At 31.8% G+C, this 7,868-nt stretch overlaps 1 pseudogene; it reads right to left on the bottom strand.

Annotated features, from left to right (window-relative positions):
• Window positions 1–353: 353 nt before the first annotated feature.
• Window positions 354–7,868, bottom strand: part of LOC110633243 (cellulose synthase A catalytic subunit 4 [UDP-forming]-like) — a 35,989-nt pseudogene continuing 28,474 nt past the window's right edge.

Here is a 7,868-nt window from a genome sequence, read left to right as displayed (position 1 = left end):
TGTTTCTTATTGTATTTTTTGAAACATAGAATTTATATAAAACGATAAATTTTGAAAATTTATATAAAAAAAATAATTCTATTTCATAATCAATTATCAAATTTTACAAAAAAAAAGATTAAATTATAATACATCATGTGTTGTATATATATTTCGTATACCCATTTATTGTGTAAATTTATATTTATTGTGAAAAAATTAATACAAACAACTATCTAAATGCGCATATATATTAAAAATATATATATATAATTAAATAAAAAGTAAGTATAGAAAGATATTATCATAATAAAACTTTTCTTCAACTATGCAAGGATATTAATTAATTAAAGGGAAAAATCTGCATGAGTATGGTAGGAGAAATATATGGAAGCTAAGCTATCAAAATATTAATTAATTTGACATAAAGCTTATTTTTCCAATAAAAAAAAAAAAGAAAACCAAAGCTTAATATTTAGTACAGGAGAATGATAGATCCCAAAGCCAACAAAATCACTGAAAAAAAAGCAGATAGCAGGGTTACAGATGATGGAACACAACCCTTGTCCTTCGGTATCATCATCCCTTCAATTATAGAGTAATTCACGGCCAAGATATAAAATGAGAGGAAAACTTGCGCAAACAACTCGTCAAAACCACCGGCAACGATCATTCTCATAATGCCCACAAAAAATGATGATATGTTCAAGATTATTATGGTAACCAATGGAGCTAACAACCTCGTTGAAGTTTGGAAATGGAATTTTCCTATTTGGTAAAGCTTAACTTGATCATCGTCCTCCACTTATTGGTTGGCAAGAAACTATCTTCCCTCAAGCCAAGAATCTTCATAATAGCATCTAAACTTGCATATACATGGCATGTAACTGACTTTATCATCCATATCCTTTGTTCGTTTATCATTAACTGGATTGACCCTTCTCCGGTGAAGAAGCATTCTTATAGATGTTTAACAAAAGCAGATATATAAATGAACGAGAATATGAGAAAGAATGAATTTGAAACCAATGACAGAAAAGGAAAAGATCGATGTAATTAAAACAATAAAAATGATATAAGTCGACTCTGATATTAACTAGGAATAAGTGAGGTTAAGCCCTAATCTTTTTTTTTTCTTTATATATATATATATATATATATATATATATATATATATATATATATATATATCAAGTGTTTCAAAAAAAAAATGATGTAAACATCAAGATATATGAAGTAAGGAATTGAATTATAGTGAAGATGTTACCTCAGGGTACAAATAGATGCCACTAAGTAGACACAGTTGAGGGATGGTTGCAAAACAGCACAGAGACAAGCAGTAAAAAAGAGGAAAAAATGCACATTCTGCGTAGCACAAGCTTTGATGAAAAGACATTCTTGATGGTCCATATATGAGAGGGCAGTACTTTGAGATGCCAACTCCAAGTAGTCCTGAGCTCCATCTTGTGTTCTGAATCAATAGGTCATTTAAATTTGTAGGCGAAGTGGCCAAAACCTGTGGCCTTGCAGGGCTAAGATACACTGATTTCCAGCCTTTGCAGTGTAATTTTAGCCCCGTCAAGAAATCTTCTACCACAGTATTGTACATGAAACCAACCTGATACCAACCCAAGAAAGACAATGGTATTACAGATACGATTCAAGTCAACAAATAACAATAGATTCCTTTTTATGCATTTACTTTGTCACCCCATTTTGAGTCATCTTCATGCTTGCAAGAGGCTAAAACTTTGGTATCTTCTAGCAATGAAGGGTAATCGTCAGCACCCTTTCTCATGCTTCTAGGCAGCTGGTAATCTAGGCCAAAAGAATTTTTAACCTCCTTGAAGTCTCTAACTGTAATTTGAAAAGCAGGTTATGCATTAGAATTACTGACCCAAAAAACATACTCTTCAGAAAATGCGTTCTTATACATTCTAATTAAAAAGAAAGCAAAGAGGTATTCTGTCTTAAATCAATACCTTCACGAATATTGCTAGCAAATTATGACTCTCTCTTGATCTAAAAGTTGGTACCGGATAAGATTGGGCCCTGCACCCCATCCATGCCATGCCATTGCAACTGAAATGGTGATTAAAATATATATCCAACAAAAGCATTATCTTTGAGTAATCTGAAGCTTTAAATAATTTAAACTAATTATTAAACTCCTTTCACAATCTCAAATTCATTTAATCTAAATCAAATGTGATGCGTCATATTTTTAATAACTTTAAAAGATCTGAACTTATTTATAATTTTCGTACCCTGAACGCTGCTCTAATAGTATTATCATAAATATCATTAGGTCTGATATTGCGAAACGTATGAATGCCATCGAGGAAGAGATTTTGGGATCGAGGCGGAAACACATGGCTTGCCTAGCCGAGGTTGGATCATTACAGTACATGTCTCAGTCCAGTACTAATACGTATGGGGAATTGCTTAGTACACCTGAAATCCTGAGCCGCAATAACATCAAGTTAAAGAACCCGATTAAATATAGAATACAGTGCCATGTAATACACCTCCATATCCTTATAAATCTTAAATATAATAATTTTTTATATTAAAAATATTTAAAAGAAGAAAAGAAATTAGGAGATAGATATTTAACTAATTTAACTTTGATTTATTTTACTTGAGAATAATAGACTTGGCCACCCTAAAGAAAGAGAGGGATTTACAAGGACGTTAAGGGCTCCAGCTTTGAAATGGTGAGGATGAGAGGGCCTTTTCTCACGAGAAACATAGACGAGCAGGGGCAGCTTAACATTGTCTTCTTCCAAAGTATCACCTATCACCTGCCAAATAAAAAATAGTAATAATAATAATTATATTATATTATATTATTAAAGGTTTCATTGTACTATGTGGCATGGATCAATTCTAGCCGTCCATGAAAATAAAAGTTAAAGCAATTAAATCCACATTCACTGTAAGTTGGAACGATTAATCATCGGGACCCATGTTGTCATATTAGTCATTAAATTAAATGATATTAAATCTTAATCGGATCAAGTAAAAAAAAAAAAAATCTTTTTGGGGATCACGAGATTTTGAATTTAAGTTTAAATAAGAATTGAATAAAAAAAAACGTGCTACTTGACTAAGGCATGCAATTACTAATTGTGGACACATCTCAACATCTAAAAGATTTTTAATTACCGTCGTCCTTAAGTTAAAAAATTATTTCACTTTGGTCACTTGCCTTCGATTTGTTATTGAATAAATTTTTAACTTTAACATTTATTTCAAAAAAAATCTCTTTGAACTAGTTTTCGAGTTATAAAAAAAATTAAATTACTTTTTTATTTCTTTCTCATAAATAAAATTATCATTTTATTTTATTTTCATTCTCTTCTCTATTAATTTTATTATCAAATTAATTAATATTTTCTCTATCTCATTTCAAGTTGATATTTTAGAATTTTCTTATCTTATTTTATTTAATATTTTAAAAAATTAATGAAACATTAATTATTTTTATTTTAATTTTATATCTATCTATTATTATTCCTAATACACTTATTATTATTTTTTTCTTATTACCTTCCTGTTATGTCAAAGGTATTGTAAGAATACTTTACTCAATTACGTTTTTTTTTTATAAAAGTAAAAATATTCAATTATTTTCTTAATTATTGTATAAAAGCTTTAAAAAGCATTTAAAATAGAATGGGAAGTAATTATTTATTAATAAAATTATTTTATTTATTAATACAATGATTAATTATGCATGTATTATTTATTGATTACTATTATTATTATTAAATATGTAACAACTCAAAATGTAAAAATAAAATTTTTAGATTTAAAACATCTTTTAATTAATAGTAATTTCTTTTTTTTCTTTTTACCGAAACCTACTGTTACAATTCAAGTGAATTTTTCTAAAATAAAGTTAAGAGATTTTTTAATAATAAATTAAAATTAAAGGACAGAAATGAAATAGCTCTTAAAATTGACAGACAACGTAAAAATTACTCCTTAATGTGGCTTTCTTTTTCTTTCTCTTTCTATATAATTAAAGTGTAAAATAATAATTCTTTAGTTAATTATAAAATATTTAAAAGGAAATTTTATTATTTTTTTCTCTAAATTTTATCATTAATGACACTTAAATTTCTATTTTAAATTATTTATTCCCTAACTTTTACTTCTATTAAACTTTAGGTCATTCTATCTAAATTTTCTATTAGTTAAAGTCATTTTTCATAATGTAATAGAGAAAAAAAAAATTCTTATATTTACCGACACCTCTTCAATACCCTCTTCTAAATCACAATCCCCGTGACACCCCTTATCCATCTACAATATAGCCGAGCAAGATATGCCGCACAGTGTATCGGAACACCATATTTTATCTCAATTATTTTTATCCTTCCTTAATTTATTTCTTCAAGGTTATGAAGTGTAATTTGTGAAATTTAACTCATTTATTGAAATTATAAATTCATTTGAGGTTTTGAAAATTTTATAGAAAATTCGGCAGAGTGCCAGCTAAAAATGGAGAAAACAGTTCTTTGGAACCTGTGAAAAACACTTCCAATACATTTTCAATATAACACCCTTATTTGCATAGCCTGGTATATTTCACTATTCAGGTGACCGGTGTCGGTCCGGATAATTAAGAGAAGTAGAACCACATTTAAGACAACTAGATAAGCCCTGAACATAAATAATTAGTAATTGTCAATTAGTTAAGTATAAATAAGAAAAACAGAACATAAGAGGTTAAATGAGCTGAGAGTCACAGCGATGGGTGACCTTCTCAGGAAGGACTATGAAGTCAATTTAAACTCAAATTTTGAATAGTAAAATGCAACGCCGCGGTCCTTAGGACCATTGTGAACATAGTTGAAAAGAGAAAATCACAAAAAAGAATTGTTAACAGGTCAAATAATTAGGTCATAGGTCTGGAAGAAATGTTGAATAACTAGCAAACCGGATTGAACCGGCGAGGGGCGATTTGGTCAATTCACCCCTAGAGCTGACTCCTGACCTAACTGTTCAATAAAATCAGAGAAAAGAAAATTTTGAAATATAGAATTAAATTAAAGAAGTGAGAAAAAAGAAAGGAAAAAGAAAAGAAAAGAAAATAAGATTAATGACATCACCCCATGACATGAGCATGACCTCATAAATAAATTACCATTTATTTTATTTATTTGACTAAGTCCAACAAAGAATAAAAATAAAATTTAAAAGTTATCTTCTCCATTGTTCCCATCACTTTCCTCTCTCCCTTTTATTTTGTATTCTTTCCACCATTGATGAACCTAAAAGCTCTTACAAACCTTAAATTCTCACCCTAAAATTCATAACTCTCTCAACAAAACTTTGATAATCAAGCTTGGACAAGAGATTGGGCACAAGAGAGAGAAGAAAATTTGAAGAATTAAAAGGATAGAAAAGCTTCACACAAGGTTAGAGATCTAAACTTGAAAATTTGTAGTTAAATGATTATGTTTTAGTTTAATTAACTTAGAAAGTAACTTAAAATCATAACAAAACAATTGTTGAGGGACCAAATAGAAATTCGTCCAGCTAGGATTTAGGTTTGAGGATGGAAGATTTTGATACAAATTATGAATTAGTTAAGTATGAATAAGTGTATAAATATCAAATATGCATTTAGAATTCAACAAATGAATTAAACATGGAAGTTAAGGTTTTGGACCTAGGGCTTTGGGAGGAAAAATGTGAGTGTCGCAAGGGATTTTGCGGTCGCCTGAACGAACCCTCACCGAAGTGGAAAAGAATGAGGAGTTGCCACCTTAGTTTTGAGGGAAACTAAAGAAAACCATTTGTGAAGACAAAGTGAAATAAAACCACTTCAAAACAGAGATTCTAAGTTCGGGGTCCGTAAACGGGTGGGGAAGGTGTTAGGCACCCCACCTCGTCTCTTAATAAGGGTAAGTAGATTTAACTTTGCATTCTTTATAAATTAGTTAGGAGGGCTTGAATGGAAATGTTAATCCTTTTAACAAAAAGGAATATTTGATTTTTCACTAAATTCAGATAACCCAGATACATAAGTAAATGAGACAACCTTAGTGAGTTATTGTTGTATTGTTATTTTGTTTGAAGGGGGCTATTTGGTTAAAATTCAATTTGAGAAACGGATAAGAACTCTCCTCCGATCTCTTTTAATATTTATTAAAATTTTAGCTTGAAGATCGGATAAGGACTCTCCTCTGACCTCTTTTAATATTTATTAAAATTTTAGCTCGAGGATCGGATAAGAACTCTCCTCCGACCTCTTTTAATATTTATTAAAATTTTAGCTCGAGGATCGGATAAGAACTCTCTTCCGACCTCTTTTAAGTTGTTTGTTAAAGTTTTAGGTGAGAATCGGATAAGAAACCCTCCTCCAATCTCTTTTAAAATTATTTGCTGAAATTCTGGTTGAGGATCGGATAAAGACTCCTTTCTGCTCTCTTCTATTTAAACGGTAGTCGGATAAGGGTCTTTCCGATCTCTCTAAATTCTACCTATCAAGAGGACCTAAGGCTAAGGGTTCTGACGTTCAAAGGCGTCAAGGGGGGCCTGAGCAAGACTTCTTTAGCTTATTGGTACCTTTGGACTGGACAGGGGATACCAAACCGAATCCTCCGACCTTCTTATATGGTCACCTCACCAGCATTTTTCGATAGCCGATCTATTCTATTTAGTTATCCAGGGTTTGGTTTTACTCTATCTTATGACGTCTTGCCCAATGATCTATTGAGTTATTCTAGTGACTCGGCTTCACCATTCTCCTGACTTATTATTTAGACCTTTCATTATTCCAAAGGGACTTCTTAAGTTGCTGTTACCTACATTTCATCCAACCACTTATACATTACTCGGGACTAGATGACTTGCGTTCAGAAATAATAAAGATTAATAAAGGTATGGATTATCCGACACGGAAATAAACTAGAGCACAACCTTTCTTTGTATTTTTTTAAACGTGATATGAACTTAAAGAAAGAAGAAGAAAGGAAATACGTAAAACAAGAACTAAACTTAATACAATGGCAATATGAACACTGACCTGTAAGGAGTCGAATCTAGTGAACTAACTACAGAATCACAAAATGCAATAAGATTGCAAGTTGATAGCCGAGAGACTAACGTTCGCCTTGGAACAAAGAGTACTTCACTAAATGCAATCGAGTCAGAATTGTACCCGAGTTTAATTGAGATTGAGCATGGACGATGGAAGTGAAAATAAGGATAACAAGGAACTGAAAAATGTGAACGCTGCGGGATGATGAACGAGCTGAAAATGGAAAGTTTCAGTGTTCAAAATCTTTTTAAGAAAACACTTCAGAAAACTGGTTTCAAAAGTTCTTCTTATGAAAGCAGAGTAACGATCTGAATTAAATTTCAGAGTTCTTCCGCTATAGTAACTACTTCCCTTCTTTCTTTTTTTTTTTTCGTCCGTCGAACAGTTTTCATGCAGGTATTTATAGGAACCGGGTGCTCCCTGTGAAGGCTCAGGATCTATTTTGAGGGAGATGGAGGGTCAGGATTTCGAAGGACATGATCTGAGGCTCAGGAATTAAAGAGGATCAGAACGGACGGCTGAGATCCCCTTTAGAATATTTGTCATTTTCTTCTTCTAATCTGACGGTCCTAAATTCTCTTGTCCGGGGCGATCCGAGGGCTGGGAGTGAAGGGCGCTGATCTTGTCGTTTTCTTCTTTGATCTGAGGGCTCCGAGCTCGTCCTTACAAGTAAGATCAACGGTGGAGATTAGGATGTACAGCGCTGTCCTGACGTACACATGTTAGAAATGCGGGCGATTCTGGGGCATGCAGTTGAGATTTCTCCTGTAACGCTTTAACTACCTTGGCTCTGATTATGACGACAGCGGTAGGTGCCTTATTCTCTTTGTTT

Source organism: Hevea brasiliensis, chromosome 4 (assembly GCF_030052815.1).
Source record: "Hevea brasiliensis isolate MT/VB/25A 57/8 chromosome 4, ASM3005281v1, whole genome shotgun sequence".
Taxonomy (NCBI): Eukaryota; Viridiplantae; Streptophyta; class Magnoliopsida; order Malpighiales; family Euphorbiaceae; genus Hevea; species Hevea brasiliensis.
The sequence above is the reverse complement of the archived record's forward strand: the minus strand, read 5'-3'. Positions and strand labels throughout refer to the sequence as shown.